Raw genomic sequence first — 24,080 nt, 5'->3', positions numbered from 1 at the left:
GGTCAAATGTTATGGGAGTCTTTGACCACTTCAAATACGTCGGGGTTGCCGGAGCAACCATGTTCACTTCTTTGTTGATAACTTTCAGTCAACTTTTGCTCTCGATGTCAGCAAAAATCACTAAAGTGGCATTGACATTAGGGTAACCCTCATCTTCATCCTTATCACACTCTTTCTTCTTCTCACTAGGTTGACCTTCTCAGAAACTCTGAATCAGGAGTCAACACTGTTGAGTGGTATGCTTGGGCAGAATCAAGTTACCCTCTGCATCTATTTTGGTGTGTATGTGGCATGGGAAATCAAGAACATCATTTCCTGCCTGATCTTTCACTTTTTTGGGGATCCACGACCCTTTAGGCTTTCCCTTGAACTTCCCTTCATTCAAAGCCGCAGCTTCAGCAGGACCTGCAGTTTCAGCCTTGCGCTTCTACTTCCGATTGGAATTTCCTCCTCCGGTGTCTTGGGCGACTGGTTTGTTCTCGCCATTGTGGAGTCGATCTTCCTCTTCGTCATTGGCGTACCGAGTGGCTATTTCCATCATTTCAGCCAGGGACATATCACCTGACCGACCGAATTTCAGGTTGAGCTCTTTGTACCAAACGCTCTCTTTGAATGCGCAAACTGCTTGGTGCTCTCATACATTTTCTATAGTATGATGTAGAGTAGTCCATCTCTGGATGAAGTCCCTCAAAGTCTCATTCTACTTCTGAACACAGTGATGTAATTCAATCAGTCTGGCTGGCCGCTTGTAGGTGCCCTCAAATGTTTTGATAAACACTCGGGCCAATTCCTCCCTACTGAAAATGCTTCCAGGGGCCAACTGATTCAAACAAGCTCTTGCTGAACCTTTGAGCATCTGGGGAAGGTGCTTCATGGCTACATCATCGTTGCCTCCACCAATCTGCACTGCCACTCGGCAATCTTCCAGCCAAGTGTCGGGCTTCGACTCACCTGTGAACTTACTCACACCCGTCGCCAATCTGAAGTTGGGAGGGATCTTTGCAGCACGGATGGCTCTACTGAAACATTCTGGCCCAGAAACATGCACTCTGCTTCTACTCGGATGATTTCTATCATGTCCTTCTCTGTGCGCCCGGCCCCTGTCGACCAAGCCTTGTACAAGAAGGGATCTTGCCTCAAAGCCAGGCTCTCGGGGGTCGATTGGAACTCTTCGCTCATCACCATATGGGCGCCTATCATCATACCGCCGGGGCACGCACGAACCACCCCTAGGAGGGGGCGTAGGCACTCGACGGTGGTCATCGCGAGCATCCCAGTGATCATACTGCCCATGGCCTTGATCCGGGTACTGATCTTGGCGATGTCCTCGATTGTCACGCCGCGGGGGTAATCTTGGGCTGTGTGTCGATCGAACTGTGTCCGCAACCACAGATCTGCTATGGATCATGTTGCGCGACTGGGAAACAGCCGAGTTTTGTTCTCCTACCGCTCGGAGCAGCGCGCGGATCTGCAACAAAGCTCTACCAGCTTCTGAACGGGGTGGCTGAATTGACTCTGCTATTCGAGTTGCAGCTGCAAGATTCTGGATTGGAGTATGATATACTTGAGGTTCAGGCGGAAACAATTGTCGATGTCATCAACTAGATTCGGGGATCTGATGACGAGCACGTTCGTCGAGTGAATGTTGGAGATTCTCCAGTCACGCACGCTCAACCAAGGTGGCTAGATGCGTGGCCTCCAAGGCCCGAGCCTCGGAGGTCTCCCCAATGATGGGGGTGTGGAGTGCCTCCATGTTGCAACGATGCAGCTTGTGAGGGAGTCCTGGACTAAGGGGTCCTCGGGCGTTCGGCCTGTTATCCATGGGCCGGACTGATGGGCTGTCAAGACATGAAGGCCGAAGACTATACCTGTGTCAGGATTGGACTCTCCTTGGCGTGGAAGGCAAGCTTGGCGACCCGACTATGAAGATTCCTTCTTATGTAACCGACTCTATGTAATCCTAGATCCCCCCGGGTGTCTATATAAACCGGAGGGGTTAGTCCAGAAAGGATATTCTCATTACCATAGTCATATGGCTAGGCTTCTAGGGTTTAGCCATTACGATCTCATGGTAGATCAACTATTGTAAACACTCATATTCATCAATATCAATCAAGCAGGACGTAGGGTATTACCTCCATAGAGAGGGCCCGAACCTGGGTAAACATCGTGTCCCCCGTCCCCTGTTACCATCGATCTTAGACGCACAGTTCGGGACCCCCTACCCGAGATCCGTCGATTTTGACACCGACATTAGTGTTTTCATTGAGAGTCCATTGTGCCGTCAATGAAAGGTTCGATGGCCCCTTGAATCGTCTATAGTGACGTTGTCCAAGGAGAAACCTTCCTCCCCGGACAGATTCTCGTGTTCAGCGGCTTCGTACTACGGGCCAACTCGCTTGGCCATCTGGAGCAGATCGATAGCTACGCCCCTAGCCACCAGGTTAGATTTGGAAGCTTGAACTACATTGCGGATATCCGTGGAGACTTGATCTTCAATGGATTTGAGAACGCAGCAATCGCTCCCCCTCGCCCCGATGAACATGACTTATATCTGTCATCGGATCACATCCAGTTGATGGTCCCTATTACTGCAATGGCCTTAGAACCGAAGCAGATCGCGCCATCCGAGGCCACAGAGTCTGCGGCGTTGGAGCCACACACGGACTCGGCACCCCGCAATATTTGCGTCAATGGAACTCCGGACTCGTCTCCGGCTATAAGTCCCAGACCGGGTACGCCTGCGGACACCAAGCTGGATCGGTTGTCAATTTTCGAATTTAGCGCCGCAGACATCTTCCAGCACTCACCTTTGGGTGATGTGCTAAACTCTTTAAAGAACTTGTCCTTGGAAAAGGACTCACAGCTGAACTATGTTTGGTTCGAGCTAGAGGCTGACAATGGAGAATTTCGCTCCCACCCGCCACCCACTTCATAGCCACCGTCGAGGACTCAACTGACACGCCCGCTTCCGGCTCTAAAGACATCGATGATGATGTTGATAAGGAGCAAGGCCAAGACACGCCAGTCATCAGGCATGGGACGGCCACCCCTTCATATGATGTGTACATGATCGATACACTTAAAAAACCTCGCGGCAAGGACATGGGAGATCCAGTTAAAACTCCTGAGACACAGCCCAATCTCCGGCACCCCAAACGCCACCCCAAGTCACGCCGCAGCAACATAGGCACTGGAGAAAATAGTACTCTGGGCGGCGCCGAAAGCAATGAATACCCTGTGGGAACAATATCCGAGCAGGAGGAACAGGAAAACGGGCAAGCCAGCCCCGATGAACAGGCCCCGCCTAGTGACAGTTCGGAGGACGACAACTACCTTCCGCTCTCTGAAGATGAGGTAAGCCTCGGTGATGAAGACTTCATCGTACCCGAAGAGCCCCTCGAGCAGGAGCGCTTCAAGCGCAGGCTGATAGCTATGACAAGGAGCCTGAAAAAGAAGTAGCAACAGCTTCAAGCTGACCAAGACCTACTCAATGACAGATGGACCGAAGTCCTGGTCGCTGAAGAATACGGCCTTAGTGTCCTAGCCAAAAGCTACCCAAAGCACAAATCGCTATACCAGTCCGATGACGGGGCATTGGAGCCCATACCATCGTCCCACAATACGGTAGGTTGCCGGCAGCTCTGTCCGAATAAAGAGGCAACTCAAGACAAACACCAGACTGCCCCACCTCACCGTAAAGGCAAGAACAACTCAGGTCACGGCTACCCAGACAACCTGTAGAGGGACTTGGACAATAGAGCAGGAAATGCAAGACCGATCCACGGATCGTGAAAGCATGCTTCGACACGCGACGACGGCTACCTATTTGAACGTGTCACACCTCGCCATGACCGAGCCGAAAACCGCAATGGGACTCCTTCGGAGTTACGTCACAGTGTGGCCTAACATAGAGGCGCCGCACACCCGCTTTGCTTCACTGATGAAGTAATGGATCATGAATTCCCTGAAGGATTCAAACCCTTCAATATTGAATCATACAACGAGACAACCGATCCCACGGTATGGATAGAGGATTTCATCCTCCACATCCATATGGCCCGTGGGGACGATCTCCATGCCATTAAATACCTCCCACTAAAACTAAAAGGAACAGCTTGGTACTGGTTAAATAGCCTGCCTGAAAACTCTATAGGCAGTTGGGAGGACTTAGAAGAGGCCTTCCTCGATAACTTCCAAGGAACATATGTCCGGCCACCAGATGTCGATGACCTAAGTCACATTGTCCAACAGCCTGGAGAATCAACCAGGGAGCTTTGGACTCGGTTCTTAGTCAAAAAGAACCAAATCGTCGACTATCCGGACGTGGTAGCCCTTGCGGATTTCAGACACGGCGTCCGAGATGAATGGCTTGCACGCCACCTCAGCTAAGAAGGACCTAAATCCATGGCAGCCCTCACTGCTCTAATGACCCGCTTTTGTGCGGGAGAAGACAGCTGGCTCGCTCGTAGAAGCAATAGCGCAAGCAACCAGGGCACCTCCGAAATCCGAGACGGCAACGGCAAGCCACGAGGAAGCAAAAACAACAGTCGCAAATGGCAATGAAAGATCAGGCGACACAGTGGTCAATGCCGGATTCAGCAACCCCAAGCCCGATCAGCGGAAGAAGCCATTCAAGGCGAATTGAGACGAACCATCCAACCTGGACAAGATATTGGACCGACCCTGTCAGATTCATGGCCACCCTGATAAACCAGCTAATCATACCAACAGACACTGCTGGGTCTTTAAACAGGCCGGCAAGCTCAACGCCGAACACAGGGGGAAGAGACCGCCAAGCAACAAGGATGATGGAAATGTTCACCAACGAAACACCAGGGTTCAGAAGCAGTCTCCACCCGAGGACCAACTACTCCTAGAACAGAAATAGCAACCCGGCTTCCGCCACCCACTCCATACACCTACAAAGTTTGTATCGCGCATGCATCATTACGCACTCAAGATACCATGGGCATTGGCAGAAGCACAATACGGACAAGCCTACAAACATTCCAGTAACTCTTCTTCTTATTATTTTATTATTATTTTTTCCTTTGCTATCCTTTAAAAACAGGTGACGGACAGGATGAACATCGGAAACTAGCTCTATCGGAGTCCGGATCCATACTCTCACCTAAAGGGCTATTTCCATCAAGGATTCCCCCCACCGAGGACTGGCGACACAGATGTGCGACAGGAGGTCCAAAATAACTTTTTGTAGACCGCACTCTCTATTACTCAAGCCTGTACTATGCATGTTTCTCCGCCTCCAACCCCGAGCATGTCAAATAGCCGGGAGGATGGCTTATATATATATATATATATATATATATATATATATATATATATATATATAATATATATATATATATATCATAAGTAATCTTTGGCATATCACTCAGTTCCCATTAAACAACTATCCGAACTAATCACCCGCATTGTTTCCCCAACAAATATGGCTCCCATGGTTGTTTCACAGAAACACCTAAGCATCACCTGCCAGGGGCTTGGTGTGGGAACAAAAGAGTTGCCAGTAAAAGTCTGAATAGCTCTATAGCATACTTCGGCGTCGCAAGTTTGGCCTTATATGCATCAACTCTGAATCATTGTCTTGGGTTAATAGTTGGGTTGCCCAACCCCTGTGCTTGCTACCTTATGTTCTGCTCTATCGGCTAGGGTAGTAAAGGGAGAACTACTGTGATTGTGCCCTGGTCTAAACCGGATGAGCACCTTAGTAGAGAAAGCCGAAAATTGACTGTCATGATGCGGCGTGAGCTGGTCAACCACTTGACGACTTCTTGGAATCTTTAGCGATTCTCCGTGTCACACGAGGGATCTTTTTCAGATCAAATATGTAAGGCACCATATGCCGCATACATACCAGGGTCTATGTCGTAGCCCCACCACAAAACTCCTATGGCTAAGTGAAAGTGTTAATGCCTTATAGTCCGATTGCCTGGTTCGCCGCATTATCACCTCCTTCATGGACCAAGACGTTGGATAAAGAGTGATTAAATGCCTTTCCGAACACCCCCGTACTTCCTACAAGGGGGCTGAAGCCGACGACTGGAAAACTTTCAGATTATATCAAAACGGCCGCACATGAGGAATTCAAGCTTTCAAGCAAAACATAAATAGATTAACTATAAAATTGTCTTTTACAATTTTCATACACCTCACTCGAACATTATGTCTTTCGAGCACTGACCCTCTATAAAGCGGGCGGCCTCTAGGACATCTTCAAAATAATGCTCCAGTTTCGGGCGGTCCTTGCCTTTGGGTGGACTCTTCGTCACAACATCGATGGCCTTCATCTTCCCCTAGAATGTTTAGACTCGGGCAAAAGCCATCCACGCACCCTCAATGCACGATGATCGATTCACAACATCGATACGCGGCACCGCATCAACAAGCCTCTGCACCAAACCGAAATAGCTATTTGGAACAGGCTCAGTTGGCCACAACCGGATTACGACATTCTTCATGGTAGCGCCAGATATTCTATGAACTTTGGCCCATTGGGACATCTGTTCATTGAGCAACAGAGGGTGCTTTGATGCGCCAAACTACGACCAAAAAAGTTTCTTCGTTCCATATCCATCTCGCGCTTGGTAATACTGCACCGCATCGGTAGAACTCTTTGGCAAGTCCAAGAACTCGTCCAGAGAACTCCATACTTGGTTAAGCTAGGCATAGTTCTGGTCCCCGAACTTAGTTTGCAGCAGAAAGGGCTTTGCAGCCGCAATCTCCCTTGCCTGTCGAACCTCCTCACGGGCTGCTCTGGATTCTGATTGCGCTGCCCTAGCCTCTTGTAAGGCCTTGTCCAGATCAGCCGTTAAGGTTTTACTCTCCTTCTCCAGAAATTCAATGCGGCCGGTAGCATTCTCCAGTTCGAGCGTCATAGTGGATATCTTCTCCTCATCTTGGCACCGTGCAGCTAGTTCGGCTTTTAATTCAGCCGATGCCTTCCCGGCAGCAGCATCACTACGACGAGCTTGCTCCTTGGCCTGGGTCAGTTCCGCTCGAAGAACTTCAACAGCGGCAGCACCATCTGCATCCATGCATATTCCAGCATCTAAATCTCAGCATCACGCTTATACCACACAAATGTATCAGGATTGCCCCGAATACATACCTTGCGACACATGAAGACGCATATTGATTAAAGCAAGATCATCCCCTGCCACATCAAGCTTCCGCTGCAAATCGACAATATCCATAGTCCGGGAAGTGGCCAAGGGGGAAGCAGCCTGCGTTCAAAGTTCATCAGGTTAGTCCTCAAACGATCCTTTTCGATCCTCCGTTTGCTTCCCAGTGGAAGCCAACCCGAGTATCAGGGGCTACTACGTGTACACAGGCGCATCTTTGCAAATGAAAAATAGTTGAAAACATTATGTCACAAACCTCAAAGCCCTTAAGTAGGCTCATGAAGGCTTCATTTAATCCGCTCTTCGCGGACGAAATCTTCTCAATCACTGTACCCATCAAGGTACGCTGTTCCCCTGAGACAGATGCTTTCCGCAACATGTCCCGCCATATATCCGGAGTCTTTGGGTCTCCGGAAGCTGGTCCAAAAGCACAATCATCCTTTGAAGGAATCTGTTCAGCCGTCTCCAAAATCGTTGTCGGCTGTGAACCAGACAGTCCGGGGCCTTTGTTACCATCAGCCCCGGAATCCCGGATGGTCGGAGGTCCACCCTTGGGTACTGCCTCTTCTGTCCCCTGGTCTAAAGGGACCCTCCGCGATGACACTTCAGAGTCATCCCCCTTATTGGGCGAGGAGGTCGGAGGAGGCGTCTTGCTCTCCATCATCTCTGGAAGAAGACTCCCCAAAGAAGAGGATCGCCCAGAAAATCTCTGTGCCGACCTGTAAAAATGCATGAATGCGTTACGTATATCTTCGGTAACAACAACGGAGCGGGACACTATCAAAGTACTCCGGATTCTCTTACGGTTTGGCCGAGGGATTGCCCCCTTGTTGGAGCTGCTCAACGGCGTCACTTTCCAAACCCAAGCCGGTCGACAGCGGCATTTTGCTTTTCTTGAAAGACCGCCCCTCCCAATCTTTGGAGGCGGCCCTTTTCCTCCTGTTTGGAGAAGGGATACCGGGTCCTTTTCCGCCTCCGTCTTCGGGCGAGGAAAGGTCGATTTCTCCGGACTCAGTGTCCGACTTACCTCCGGAACCAAGGTCATCTTGGGTCTTTTCGCCCTCCCCTGCTGATGCCTGGTATGGCGCCAAGGCCAGCATCCTTGTTAACACAGGAGTAGCTGAGTCTTCGGGAAGGGGAGCCAGACACCTAATCAATTCCACCTTCATTATCCAGCCCATGAAAAGGATGATACTGTTGGTATCTTGCCACTGGGTATCTAATTATGAGGTATTCGGTAAACGGGTACTTACCGGGGTGTCTGGATGGTTACAGTCTAGGCTGACATCTTCGGTGGTGTCCGGCCATAGCCTTCGTTTCCCGAAGAATAATATCCACATTCCTTCGTGCGTTGTACCGAAGAAGTTCTGAAGAGTCCGCGGCCCCTCTAGATTGAACTCCCATAGGCGGAGAGGCCATCGCTGGCACGACAGGGTCCAATGAACTAGCATTACATGAACGATGCTGGCTATGTCGATGTCCCTCTCAATGAGGCTTCAGATGCGACTTTGCAGAGTTCGCACATCATTCGTTGATCCGCAATCTAGCCCCTTGTTAATCCATGATGCAAGCTGAGTTGGAGGGCTGGGTCGAAATGCGGGCGCGGTTGCCCACTTGGACCTGCGGGACTCAGTGATATAGAACCACCCCTGCTGCCACAGATCGGAAGATTTGGCGAAGGATCCTTTCAGCCAAACGGCGCTAGCAAGCTTGCTCATTGTAACACCGACGCACTCGGCCTGCTCCCCCTCTACCACTCGCGGCTTCACATCGAAGGTCTTGAGCCACAAGACGAAGTGCGGAGGAGTTCGGAGGAGGGATTCGCACGTAACGATAAACGCCGAGATATGAAGAATAGAGTTCGGGGCCAAATCATGAAAGTCTATCCCGTAATAGAACATAAGCCCTCGGACGAAGGGATTAAGTGCAAACCCCAACCCGCGGAGGAAGAGGGACACAAACACGACCCTCTTGCTGGATCTGGGGGTGGGGATAACCTGCCCCTCGACAGGAAGCCGATGATGGATTTCAGTGGTCAGGTACCTCGCCGCCCGAAGCTTTGCAATGTCTTCCTCCGTAACAGAAGAGGCTACCCACCGGCCTTGACGGCTAGATCCGGACATGACTAGGGCTGGTGGCGACCGAAACCCGGGTGTTGGAACTCGGGGTAGCAGGAGTTGAGGAAGAGGCAAGTGTGGAAGAAAAAGACGGGTCTGTACCCCTATATAAAGGTTGCAAATATCAAATGTCTCCTCTCGGGCCTCAAAAACTTGCTTGTTTCCAAGGAGTTGTACCCAAGCGACGGTTGGGTTACCCACGTCCGGGTCGATAGGAATCCCTTAAAAAAGGGAGGCACGATCTCTGCTAGGATAAGACGTGCCAAGAAGGCCAAGTCCTGAAACGTGGGGCGACGGGCCGGCTAAAACGGTTCGCAAGTAGTGGCCGGGCAGGCGTGGTGTCATATTACCAAAAAGTGGTCGGTGGGTTGAACCCGTGAAATATTATGTCCTCTGCGGTTGTGCATACAAGTCCGGATACAATCATTACGTCTGAAGATCAACTAGGAGTTCGGAAGGGGGAACCCGCCCTGCAATGCTAAAGACATTCTGCACATCGGACTCCTCGTCATTGAAGCCAGGTTCAGGGGCTACTGAGGGAGTCCTGGACTAAGGGGTCCTCGGCGTCCGGCCTGTTATCCATGGGCCGGACTGATGGGCTGTGAAGACATGAAGGCCGAAGACTGTACCCATGTCCGGATTGGACTCTCCTTGGCGTGGAAGGCAAGCTTGGCGACTGACTATGAAGATTCCTTCTTATGTAACTGACTCTATGTAACCCTAGATCCCCCCCCCCGGTGTCTATACAAACCGGAGGGGTTAGTCCAGAAAGGATATACACATTACCATAGTCAAATAGGCTAGGCTTCTAGGGTTTAGCCATTACGATCTCGTGGTAGATCAACTCTTGTAAACACTCATATTCATCAATATCAATCAAGCAGGACGTAGGGTATTACCTCCATAGAGAGGGCCTGCACCTGGGTAAACATCGTGTCCCTCGTCCCCTGTTACCATCGATCCTAGACGCACAGTTCGGGACCCCCTACCCGAGATCCACCGGTTTTGACACCGACAGCTTGTCCCTCTGCTCCGAAGTGAAGGCTTCAGGATGGTATTCGTTGTGACCATTCGACGGGCCATCGCCGCCATCACCGCTGCCATCGCGATGAACCCAGGTGGGCTACATGGCATGTCGACCATGAGGACTTCTTCCGCAGGGTCGCTGCTTCCGCACTCAGAAGCAGTATCCGCGGAACCAGTCGACAGGTCGAATGGACCATAGAGAGATTCGTCGGGCTCGATTGCCATGACTTGAGGGGTGCTTGTCTGTCGAACCACCGCATGCCTCAACCACCGCTGGAGCTGCGATTGGCCAGATCGCTTGCAGCGACGTATGGTGGGGAGAATGGATGACGCGGGAGCCGACCGATACTGGGTCGATGGCTGCCGGAGGAGGATGTCATAGGCACTCGCGCGAAAGTGCGCCGCCCCATGGACAGGAAGGGCCTCGACGTTGAGTGGGGCCTCCTAGAGCCAGGCGGAGTCATCGGTGATGAAAATGAGCGCGCCAAGATGGATCTAGCAGTCCGAAGCCAAACCACCACCAGAAACCATGTTGATGGAGATATGAAAAACTGCAACCTCACCGGAAGTTGCTAAGACGCCTGCCCCACAGTGGGCGCCAGCTGTTGTGGGAGAAAGTCTGACAGTAAGAACAGGGGGTACGTAGGTGGAGGCAAGGTCCTAGCTACGGCGAGGTTGTGCACACAAGGTTTACGAGTTCATGCCCTTCTCGAAGGAAGTAATAGCCCTACGTCTCGGTGCCCTGGGGCTTGGTCGACTGGATATGCGTGAAAGTTACAGGGGGTGCGAACCCTTCTGCCTAAGGAGGGGGTGGCTTATATAGAGTGCGCCAGACCTCTCTAGCCCTCAGTTGCATAGGGTTCAATGTACATAAAGACAGGGCATTACTGGTAACGCTGGCTATAAAGGACTATAAATGATCTTTAAGACTACGGAGTGAACGCCTGACCGTTGCCATCCTGGGTGGCTTTAGATCTTCTGTTCTTCCGAGTGATTCTTCATGTGGTCGAATGACTGTATCTTGGTCGATTGGAATTAGGATATCCGAGTGGAATATCTGGTCGAGTGGATTGCACTCCAATGAGATTTCAGTCGGTATCTTCTGTTGTCTCTTGAATGTACTTGACTTTAGGGCAATATCCTTGGGTAAGGTGTCTAGGTTAGGCCTATGACCCTACCCTAGGTTCATGTCATCATCACCCCCCTCGCCCCTGATTTTTCAAATAAAATAATCACTTCCAGTAATTAGGGCGTTCAAAATCTCCGAGCTGGTCCCATAGGCTACCCCTGATTGACTATGGTGAAGCACTCTGCGCTTTATTCCACGGCTCGATCGCGGACCAGATCTTGCTACCTTGCTCTACTCCACGACTCGATCACGGACCCCCCCCCCCCGGGCGCTTCACTTGGAAGACATGGGTTCTCCTACGAATAAAGGTATTCAAGTGGTGTTGGATTGTCTTGCTAGACGATGACTGCCACACAAGGAGTGGTGTGTACTATGTGATCATATTCATGAGGACATGCAACACCTATTCATTGGCTACCCCTTCTCTCGTCGGGTGTGGCTGAAGGAAATATTCCCTATAGGCAATAGTAAAGTTGTTATTTATATTTCCTTATATCATGATAAATGTTTATTATTCATGCTAGAATTGTATTAACCGGAAACTTAGTACATGTGTGAATACATAGACAAACGGAGTGTCCCTAGTATTCATCTACTAGACTAGCTCATTAATCAAAGATGGTTAAGTTTCCTAGCCATGGACATGTCTTGTCATTTGATGAACGGGATCACATCATTAGAGAATGATGCGATGGACTAGACCCGTCCGTTAGCTTAGCACTATGATCGTTTAGTTTATTGCTATTGCTTTCTTCATGACTTATACATGTTCCTATGACTATGAGATTATGCAACTCCAGAATACCGGAGGAACACCTTGTGTGCTATGAAACGTCACAAAGTAACTGGGTGATTATATAGATGCTCTTCAGGTGTCTCCGATGGTGTTTGTTGAGTTGGCATATATTGAGATTAGGATTTGTCACTCAGTGTATCAGAGAGGCATCTCTGGGCCCTCTCGGTAATGCACATCACTATGAGCCTTGCAAGCAATGTGACTAATGAGTTAGTCACGGGATGCTGCATTACAAAACGAGTAAAGAGACTTGCTGGTAACGAGATTCAACTAGGTATTATGATACCGACGATCGAATCTCGGGCAAGCAACATACCGATGACAAAGGGAACAACGTATGTTGTTGTGCGGTTTGACCGATAACGATCTTCATAGAATATGTAGGAACCAATGTGAGCATCCAGGTTCCGCTATTGGTTATTGACCGGAAATGTGTCTCGGTTATGTCTACATAGTTCTCGAACCCGTAGGGTCCGCACGCTAAACGTTCTATGATGATATGTATTGTGAGTTATGTGGTTTGATGTACCGAAGGTTGTTCGCAGTCCAGGATGTGATCACGGACATGACGAGGAGTCTCGAAATGGTCATGACATAAAGATTGATATATTGTACCATGTTATTCGGACAACGGAAGTGTTCCGGATAGTTTCGAATAAAACCGGAGTGCTGGAGGGTTACCGGAACCCCCCCCCCCCCCGGGAAGTTATGGGCCTTAGTGGGCCTTAGGGGAGAGAGAAGGCCGCAGCCAGGAGGTGGCGTGCCCCCCAAGGGGAGTCTGAATAGGACAATGGGAGGGGGCATGGCCCCTCTTTCCCTGTCCCTCTCCCTCTCCTTCCTTCTTCTCCTAGTTGGACTAGGAATGGGAGGAACCTACTCCTACTTGGAGTAGGATTTCACCCTTTGGGCACGCCCCTTGTGGCCGGCCGGCCCCCTACTCCCCTCCTTTATATAAGGGGGAGGGGGCACCCCATAGACACAATAGTTGATCTTTAGCCGTGTGCGGTGCCCCCCTCCATAGTTTTCCACCTCAGTCATATTGCCATAGTGCTTACGCGAAGCCCTACGTCGGTAACTTCATCATCACTGTCAACACGCCATCGTGCTGACGCAACTCAACCTCGGCCTCAGCTGGATCAAGAGTACGAGGGACGTCACCGAGCTGAACATGTGCAGATCGCGGAGGTGTTCTGCGTTCGGTACTTGATCGGTTGGATCGCGAAGACGTTCGACTACATCAACCACGTTACTAAACTCTTCTGCTTTCGGTGTACGAGGGTACGTAGACACACTCTCCCCTCTCATTTCTATGCATCTCCTAGATAGATCTTGCGTGATCGTAGGATTTTTTTTTGAAATACTATGTGAAAGGATCGATACGGTCGACTAGAGGGGGGTGAATAGGAGACTACAAATTTTAAACTTTCTTGTTGATTTTAAGGCTTAGCAGAGAAATAGAGTTCACTAGATATGCAACTAGGTGAATGCAACCTATATGACAAGCAAGCTCCAAGATAAAAATGCTAGGCAACAAACTAAGTAGCAAGCCAACAAGCATACAACACAAAGTAAGGTGCGGGAAAGGATTAACCACAAGTGAGACGAGGACGCGGATTTTATCTCGAAGTTCACTCTTCCTTGGGGAAGAGCTACTCTCCGTTTGGAGCGGTGCCAGAGCCAAAGCTTGCGGAATGCCACCAAAGGCTCACTGTAATCTCCTTCGAGTCACCCCTAACGGATGAGCCTCGAATCACTCGGGGTTGGTATTGAAGGCGACCACTGAGGGAGTCCTGGACTAAGGGGACCTCGGGCGTTTGGCCTGTTATCTATGGGTCGGACTGATGGGCTGTGAAGATATGAAGACCGAGGAGTGTACCCGTGTATGGATAAGACTCTCCTTGGTGTGGAAGACAAGCTTGGCAAACAACTATGAAGATTCCATCTTATGTAACCGACTCTATGTAACCCTAGACCCCCCCGGTGTCTATATAAACCGGAGGGTGTAGTCCGGAAAGGATATACTCAATACCGTAGTCATACAGGCTAGACTTCTAGGGTTTAGCCATTATGATCTCGTGGTAGATCAACTCTTGTAATACTCATACTCATCAATATCAATCAAGAAGTACGTAGGGTATTACCTCCATAGAGAGGGCCCGAACCTGGGTAAACATCGTGTCCCTTGTCTCCTGTTACCATCAACCTTAGACACACAGTTCGGGACCCCCTACCAGAGATCCACCGGTTTTGACACCGACATTGGTGATTTCATTGAGAGTTCCACTGTGCCAGTCACAAACGTTGATGGCTCGACTTATCGTCAAGGAAAATATCAACTCAGGACGAGCTCTGGCCTCGGGCCAAACCCTCTGGCTGGGCGGTTTTACCATGATCGACCGCTCGGCCTCTGAGCCGACAAGGATGACCTCTCGAGTCATCGAAAGACGTATCTGCGTCGATTCTGAATATGCCAAACGGATGGATCTGACGGAGTTGTCGTCTTTGAACGAACTCCTAGATCGCATTACCGCCTTGAGAGTCGCTATAGACTACGATCGGATTGGGCTTAGACCCGACCAGAGAGAGATTAGTTCTCCACCGATCACCCACCAGATAGCGGTAATCGAGGAGCAAGATAAATTTTCCTCTATACCGAAGACGAATTACGTTCGGATCTCCGACCTCGAGAAGCCAGACATGTACCGGCAGAAAGACACGCCTCGCCCTCCGAACTTAGAGTCGGACGGCGGGCTTCAAAAATCAGAAGATACTTCGGAGCCCGGACTGTTCAGTCCGGAAACACCTCAGACTCCGGATCGTCGATCGGGTCAGGGTTCGGATCCAACGACACCCACCCACCCAGACATAAGCGCTCTCACGAGCATACAACAGCAACCATAGGAAACGGTCCACCACTTTTGGGCCAGATTCCTCCTTGTCAAGGACAAGGTCATAGATTGCCGCGACAAGGACGCAATATCAGCATTCCGCAACAATTGCGCGAACGAAGGACTCGTCAACGCCATTAATCACCACCGCATACTACACTTTGCCGACTTGGCAACTATTGTACAGAAGTATAGCGCAATGGAGAGCACCTGGAGGGATCAGACAGTTTGGGAGCTATCGGTCCCAACTCAACCACTGGTCCAGGCAAAAAGGGTGCACCCCTATAACGCGCCTAGACCGATAGACAAAAAATGCAAACCTATTACGCGGTGCGGAACTGTTCTGTAGGGATGGCTTGATGGCCCGTGCAAACTACACACCACATCGGACACCTTACCAACCCACAGCCTTAGAGCATGTTGGATACTCCAGCAGGTAGCCAAAAACAGCGAGGACATCCTCATCAAAGACACCCCAGAGCAGCACCCTCCAGAAGACGACAAACCCAGAATCTTGACAGTCTTTGAGACATTTACTTCAAACAATAGGCGCAAAAGGGCACTCCGCGAACACACCGAAGTCTGCTATATCGCAACAGTAAACCCTTGGAACGACATAGCGATAACCTTTAACGCTGGCGACGAACCAAAACATAGGACAGTCCGCACACCAGCCGCCTTGGTCCTCAGCCCAATTGTGGATGGCTTTCGGCTCACCAAGGTTCTCATGGACGGCGGCAGCGGACAGAACCTCATCTATGAGGATACAATATGAAAAATGGAAATAGACAGGAGCCGCAGCGAGCAAAGCAGCACGACCTTCCGAGGAATCATTCCTAGTCGGGAGGCACGATGTGCGGGAAAAATCACACTCGACGTGGTATTCGGCATGCCGGAGAACTATCGGTCTGAAGAGATAACCTTCCAGGTGGCCCCCTTCAACAGCGGATATCATGCTCTCTTAGGGCGAGATGCATTTACGCGCTTTCAAGCAATACCCCATTACGGGTACATGAAGCTTAAGATGCTCGGGCCCAACGGTATAATCACTCTAGTTAGTGATCCGAACATAGCACTCCGCGCCGAGAACAAAACAGCGTCCCTGGCCCTTGAGGCATTATCTGAAGCCCTCGTGGCCGAAGAGTTAACCGCGTTGCGCGCCACGGTGGACAGAGATGATGTGGTCCTAGACAAACGACCCAAATGCACCTCATTCAAACCGGCAGAAGAAATAGTCAAATTCCAAGTCCATCCAACGGACCTCAAGAAGATAGCATGCATCAGAGCACAACTAGACCCGATGGTCGACGCCGCTCTACGAGAGTTCCTGCGCGAGAATTGGGATATATTCGTCTGGCACCCTTCCGATATGCCAGGAATCCCACATGAGTTGGCTGAACACAGCCTCAATATATTGAAGGGACACAAGCTGGTCAAGCAAACACTGCAGCGCTTTTCTGAATCCAAACGCCAAGCTATGGGGGAATAGCTAGCCAAGTTAATCGAGGCCGGATTCATTAGAGCAATAAAACATCCGGATTGGCTAGCAAATTTGGTGATGGTACCAAAGAAGGACAAATCCTGGCGCCTGTGCGTCGATTTCAAAGACTTCAACAAGGCATGCCCCAAGGATCCCTTCCCCCTCCCCGCATCGATCAAATCATTGACGCCACCACAGGACACGACTCACTATGTTTTCTTGACGCATATTCCGGATACCATCAAATCAAAATGAAGGAATCTGATCAAGCCGCAACAGCATTCATCACCCCATATGGGCCATTCTGCTTCAACACCATGCCCTTCCAGCTCAAGAATGTTGGTGCCACATACCAACGCAAGATTAAAACATGCCTGGAGAAACAGATCGGCAAAACAGTTGAAGCCTATGTGGATGATGTCATCATCAAAACTAGGCACGCCGAAACACTAATAGACGGTTTACGTCTCACATTCGGCAACCTCCGCGTGTATGACATTAAGCTCAATCCGGAAAAAATGTGTTTTCGGTGTTCCCGCTGGAAAACTGCTGGGTTTCATCGTTTCCAATAGAGGAATAGAAGCAAACCCAGCCAAAATCTGAGCTTTGTCACAACTGGCTAAGCCAACAGACCTTAAACAAGTTCAAAAGCTCGCGGTTTGCGTAGCAGCTCTAAGCCGCTTTATCTCCAAATTGGGAGAAAAGGCACTGCCACTCTATCGCCTTCTACGGCGAACCGACCACTTCGAGTGGACGGATGCGACAAGAACCGAACTGGAGGAAATAAAAGCCCTTTTTGCGAGCAATCGAATCCTGGCTGCACCAAACGCCAGCGAACCGATGTTATTATACATATCGGCAACACATCAGGTGGTGAGCGCCGTACTCGTCGTCGAAAGAGAACAGGATGGGCATAAATTCCCGCTTCAGAAGCCAGTATACTACGTATCTACTGTCCTTACACCATGAAAATCCCGGTATCCTCATTATCAAAAGATAGCATACACGGTCTTCATGGCATCCTGAAAGCTCCGTCACTACTTTCAGGAGTGTTCAATCACGGTGGCCTCCGAAGTACCACTCAATGCCATTATAAATAATCGCTATGCTATGGGACGGATTGCCAAATGGGCCATCGAGCTCCTCCCACTCGACATTACATATAAACCACGTCGAGCTATCAAATCCCAGGTACTGGCCGACTTCGTCGCCGAATGGACAGAGGCCGAACTCCCTAAAGAGTACGGCACATACTCCAATTGGGTCACGTATTTAGATGGCTCCAAAATGCTGGCAGGGTTAGGAGCGGGCTGATGTCTACTACGCAACCTTCTTCTTGTAGACGTTGTTGGGCCTCCAAGTGCAGAGGTTTGTAGGACATTAGCAAATTTACCTCAAGTGGATGACCTAAGGTTTATCAATCCGTAGGAGGCATAGGATGAAGATGGTCTCTCTCAAGCAACCCTGCAACCAAATAACAAAGAGTCTCTTGTGTCCCCAACACACCCAATACAATGGTAAATTGTATAGGTGCACTAGTTCGGCGAAGAGATGGTGATACAAGTGGTATATGGATAGTAGATAATGGTTTTTGTAATCTGAAATTATAAAAACAGCAAGGTAACTAATGGTAAAAGTGAGCGTAAATGGTATTGCAATGCTAGGAAATAAGGCCTAGGGATCATACTTTCGCTAGTGCAAGTCCTCTCAACAATACTAACATAATTGGATCACATAACTATCCCTCAACATGCAACAAAGAGTCACTCCAAAGTCACTAATAGCGGAGAACAAACGAAGAGATTATGGTAGGGTACGAAACCACCTCAAAGTTATTCTTTCCAATCAATCCGTTGGGCTATTCCTATAAGTGTCACAAACAGCCCTAGAGTCCGTACTAGAATAACACCTTAAGACACAAATCAACCAAAACCCTAATGTCACCTAGATACTCCAATGTCACCTCAAGTATCCGTGGGCATGATTATACGATATGCATCGCACAATCTCAGATTCATCTATTCAACCAACACAAAGGACCTCAAAGAGTGCCCCAAAGTTTCTGCCAGAGAATCACGACGAAAATGTGTGCCAACCCCTATGCATAGGTTCATGAGCGGAACCCACAAGTTGATCACCAAAACATACATCAAGTGAATCACGTGGTATCCCATTATCACCACAGATACGCACGGCAAGACATACATCAAGTGTTCTCAAATCTTTAAAGACTCAATCCAATAAGATTACTTCAAGGGGAAAACTCAATTCATTACAAGAGAGTAGAGGGGGGAATAAACATCATAGGATCCAAATATAATAGCAAAGCTCGTGATACATCAAGATCGTATCACCTCAAGAACACGAGAGAGAGAGAGAGAGAGAAAACACATAGCTACGGGTACATACCCTCAGCCCCGAGGGAGAACTACTCCCTCCTCATCATGGAGAGCACCGGGATGATGAAGATGGCCACTGGAGAAGGATTCCCCCTCCGGCAGGGTGCCGAAACGGGTCTAGATTGGCTTCCGGTGGCTACGGAGGCTTCTGGCGGCGGAACTCCCGATCTATTTTCTGTTCTGAAAGTTTTAGGGTACGTAGGTATATATGGGTGCAGGAAGTACGTCGGTGGAGCTTCGGGGGCCCCACAAGGCAGGGGGCGCACCCTAGGGGGGCACCCCCACCCTCGTGAGCACCTTCCTTGGCTCCTGACATGGGGTCCAAGTCCATCTGGTAGCTTTCCTTCCAAAAATAACTTCTCCAGTTGATTTCGCTCCGTTTCGACTCTGTTTGATATTCATTTTCTTCGAAACACTGAAATAGGCAAAAAACAACAATTCTGGGCTGGGCCTCCGGTTAATAGGTTAGTCCCAAAAATAATATAAAAGTGGATAATAAAGCCCAATATTGCCCAAAACAGTAAATAACATAGCATGGAGCAATCAAAAATTATAGATACGTTGGAGACGTATCAAGCATCCCCAAGCTTAATTCCTGCTCGTCCTCGAGTAGGTAAATGATAAAAATAGAATTTTTGATGCGGAGTGCTACTTGGCATAATTTCAATGTAGTTATTCTTAATTGTGGTATGAATATTCAGATCCAAAAGATTTCAAGACAAAAGTTCATATTGACATAAAAATGATAATACTTCATGCATACTAACTAAGCAATTATGTCTTCTCAAAATAACATGGCCAAAGAAAGTTCATTTCTACAAAATCATATAGTTAAGTCATGTTTCATTTTCATCACACAAGAATGCTCTCATCATGCATAACCCCGATGACAAGCCAAGCAATTGTTTCATACTTTAGTAATCTCAAACTCATAAACTTTCACGCAATACATGAGCGTGAGCCATGGATATAGCACTATGGGTGGAATAGAATATAATGAGGGGGTTATGTGGAGAAGACAAAAAAGGAGAAAGTCTCACATCAACGAGGCTAATCAATGTGCTATGGAGATGCCCACCGATTGATGTTAATGCAAGGAGTAGGGATTTGCCATGCAACGGATGCACTAGAGCTATAAATGTATGAAAGCTCAACAAAAGAAACTAGTGGTTGTGCGTCCAACTTGCTTGCTCACGAAGACCTAGGGCACTTGAGGAGGCCCATTGTTGGAATATACAAGCCAAGTTCTATAATGAAAAATTCCCACTAGTATATGAAAGTGATAACATGAGAGACTCTCTACTATGAAGATCATGGTGCTACTTTGAAGCACAAGTGTGGTAAAAGGATAGTAACATTGTCCCATCTCTCCTTTTCTCTCATTTTTTTGGCCTTCTCTTTTTATGGCCTTTCTCTTTATTTCTTTTTGGGCCTTCTCTTTTTTCTCTGGCCTTTCTCTTTTTTTATGTATTCCTCACTTGGGATAATGCTCTAATAATGATGATCATCACACTTCTATTTATTTACAACTCAATGATTACAACTCGATACTAGAACAAAGATGACTCTATATGAATGCCACCGACGGTGTACCGGGATTGCGATGAATCAAGTGTGACATGTATGAAAAATTATGGACGGTGGCTTTGCCACAAATACGATGTCAACTACATGATCCTGCAAAGCAATATGACAATGATGATGCGTGTCATAATAAACGGAATGGTGGAAAGTTGCATGGCAATATATCTCGGAATGGCTATGGAAATGCCATAATAGGTAGGTATGGTGGCTGTTTTGAGGAAGATATAAGGAGGTTTATGTGTGACAGAGCGTATCATATCACGGGGTTTGGATGCACCAGCGAAGTTTGCACCAACTCTCAATGTGAGAAAGGGCAATGCACGGTACCGAAGAGGCTAGCAAGGATGGAAGGGTGAGCGTGTGTATAATCCATGGACTCAACATTAGTCATAAAGAACTCACATACTTATTGCAAAAATCTACAAGTCATCAAAAACCTCGGCACTACGCGCATGCTCCTAGGGGGATAGATTGGTAGGAAAAGACCATCGGTCGTCCCCGACCGCCACTCATAAGGAGGACAATCTAATAACACCTCATGTTTCAAATTTATTACACAACGTTTACCATACGTGCATGCTACGGGACTTGCAAACTTCAGCACGAATATTTCTCAATTTCACAACTACTCAACTAGCATGATTTTGATATTATTACCCCCATATCTCAAAACAATCATCAAGCATCAAACTTTTCTTAGTATTCAATACACTCATAAGAAAGTTTTATTATTATCGAATACCTAGCACATTAGGATTTTAAGCAAATTACCATGCTATTTAAGACTCTCAAAATAATCTAAGTGAAGCATGAGAGTTCATCTATTTCTTCAAAATAAAACTACCACCATGCTCTAAAATATATAAGTGAAGCACTAGAGCAAATGGCAAACTACTCCGAAAGATATAAGTGAAGATCAATGAGTAGTTGAATAATTATGCAACTATGTGAAGACTCTCTAACATTTAAGAATTTCAGATCTTGGTATTTTATTCAAACAGCAAGCAAAGCAAAATAAAATGACATTCCAAGAATGGAAAACATCATGTGAAGAAGCAAAAACTTAGGATCAACCGAAGCTAACCGATAGTTGTTGAAGAAGAAAGGTGGGATGCCAACCGGGGCATCCCCAAGCTTAGATGCTTGAGACTTCTTGAAATATTATCTTGGGATGCCTCGGGCATCCCCAAGCTTGAGCTTTTGTGTCTCCTTAATTCCTCTCATATCAAGGTCTCCCTAAATCTCAAAAGCTTCATCCACACAAAACTCAACAAGGACTCGTGAGATAAGTTAGTAAAAACCATTGCCAAAACCTTATCATACTATACTGTAGAAAATCACTAAAATTATTATTCAACATTGCATACTAAATTCCTCTGCATATTTAATAGTCCTATCCTCAAATAGAATCATTAAAGAAGCAAACATATGCAAACAATGCAAACATAACAGCAATCTGCCTAAACAGGATATTCTGTAAAGAATGCTGCAACATCCATACTTACCTAGCTCCAAAAATTATGAAAGAAAATTCCCACTGTAGTAAATTTATCAGAGCTTAATATGCAGAAGGTTTAAACATTTTATCACATTCTGAATTTTCTAGGGAATTATTGCAACAATGGTAAACTTTCTGTTTTCAAACAGCAACATGTATACTTGTAACATAGGCATAGTAAAGGCTATCAATGCCACTTTTATTGAAATAAAAGATGCAAAACATTGTTCTAAATAACAGCAAGCAAAAAATAAATTGACGCTCCAAGCAAAACACATATCATGTGGCGAATAAAAATATAGCTCTAAGTAAAGTTACCGATGAATGAAGACGAAAGAGGGGAAGCCTTCCGGGGCATCCCCAAGCTTAGGCTCTTGGTTGTCCTTGAATATTACCTTGGGGTGCCTTGGGCATCCCCAAGCTTAGGCTCTTACCACTCCCTGTTCCATAGTCCATCGAATCTTTACCCGAAACTTGAAAACTTCACAACACGAAACTTAACAGAAAACTCGTAAGCTCTGTAGCGAAAGAAAACAAAACACTACTTCAAGGTACTGTAATGAACTCATTCTTTATTTATATTGGTGTTAAACCTACTGTATTCCAACTTCTCTATGGTTTATAAACTATTTTACTAGCCATAGATTCATCAAAATAAGTAAACAACACATGAAAAACAGAATCTGTAAAAAACAGAATAGTCTGTAGTAATCTGGATCAAACGTATACTTCTGGAACTCATAAAATTCTCAAATAAATTGCTGGACCTGAGGAATTTATATATTAATCATCTTAAAAAATAATTAACTAAATAGTACTCTTCAAATAAAAAATGGCATCAATTCTCGTGAGCGCTAAAGTTTCTGTTTTTTTACAGCATGATCAACAAGACTTTCCCCAAGTCTTCCCAAAGGTTCTACTTGGCACAAACACTAATTAAAAGCATAAAACCACATATAAACAAACAGAGGCTAGATGAATTATTTATTACTAAATAGGAACAAAAAGCAAGGAACTAAAATAAAATTGGGTTGCCTCCCAGCAAGCGCTATCGTTTAATGCCCCTAGCTAGGCATGATGATTTCAACGATGCTCACATAAAAGATAAGAATTGTAACATAAAGAGAGAATCATGAAGAATATGACTAGCACATTTAAGTCTAACCCACTTCCCATGCATAGGGATTTTGTGAGCAAACAACTTGTGGGAACAAGAATCAACTTGCATAGGAAGGTAAAACAAGCATAACTTCGAAATTTTAAGCATATAGAGAGGGAACTTGATATTATTGCAATTCCTACAAGCATATATTCCTCCCTCATAATAATTTTCAGTAGCATCATGAATGAATTCAACAATATAACCAGCACCTAAAGCATTCTTTTCATGACCTATAAGCATAGAAATTTTATTACTCTCCACACAAGCAAAATTCTTCTCATTAATAGTAGTGGGAGCAAACTCAACAGAGTAACTATCATGGGATTGAAAATTGAAATCAAGATGACAAGTTTCATTGTTATTATTATTCTTTAAAGCATACGTGTCATCACAATAATCATCATAGATAGGAGGCATGCTTTCATCATAATAAATTTCCTCATCAAAACTTGGGGGACAAAAAATAACATCTTCATAAAACATAGCTTCCCCAAGCTTGTGGCTTTGCATATCATTAGCATCATGGATATTCAAGGAATTCATACTAACAACATTGCAATCATGCTCATCATTCAAATATTTAGTGCCAAACATTCTAATGCATTCTTCTTCTAGCACTTGAGCACAATTATCAGAATCCTTATTTTCATGATAGATATTAAAAGATGAAGCATATGAGGTAACCTTAATTCCATTTTTTAGTTTTCTTTTATAGACTAAACTAGTGATAAAACAAGAAACTAAAAGACTCGATTGCAAGATCTAAAGATATACCTTCAAGCACTCACCTCCCCGGCAACGACGCCAGAAAAGAGCTTGATGTTTACTACGCAACCTTCTCCTTGTAGACGTT

Source organism: Triticum aestivum, chromosome 3A (assembly GCF_018294505.1).
Source record: "Triticum aestivum cultivar Chinese Spring chromosome 3A, IWGSC CS RefSeq v2.1, whole genome shotgun sequence".
NCBI lineage: Eukaryota > Viridiplantae > Streptophyta > Magnoliopsida > Poales > Poaceae > Triticum > Triticum aestivum.
The sequence above is the reverse complement of the archived record's forward strand: the minus strand, read 5'-3'. Positions refer to the sequence as shown.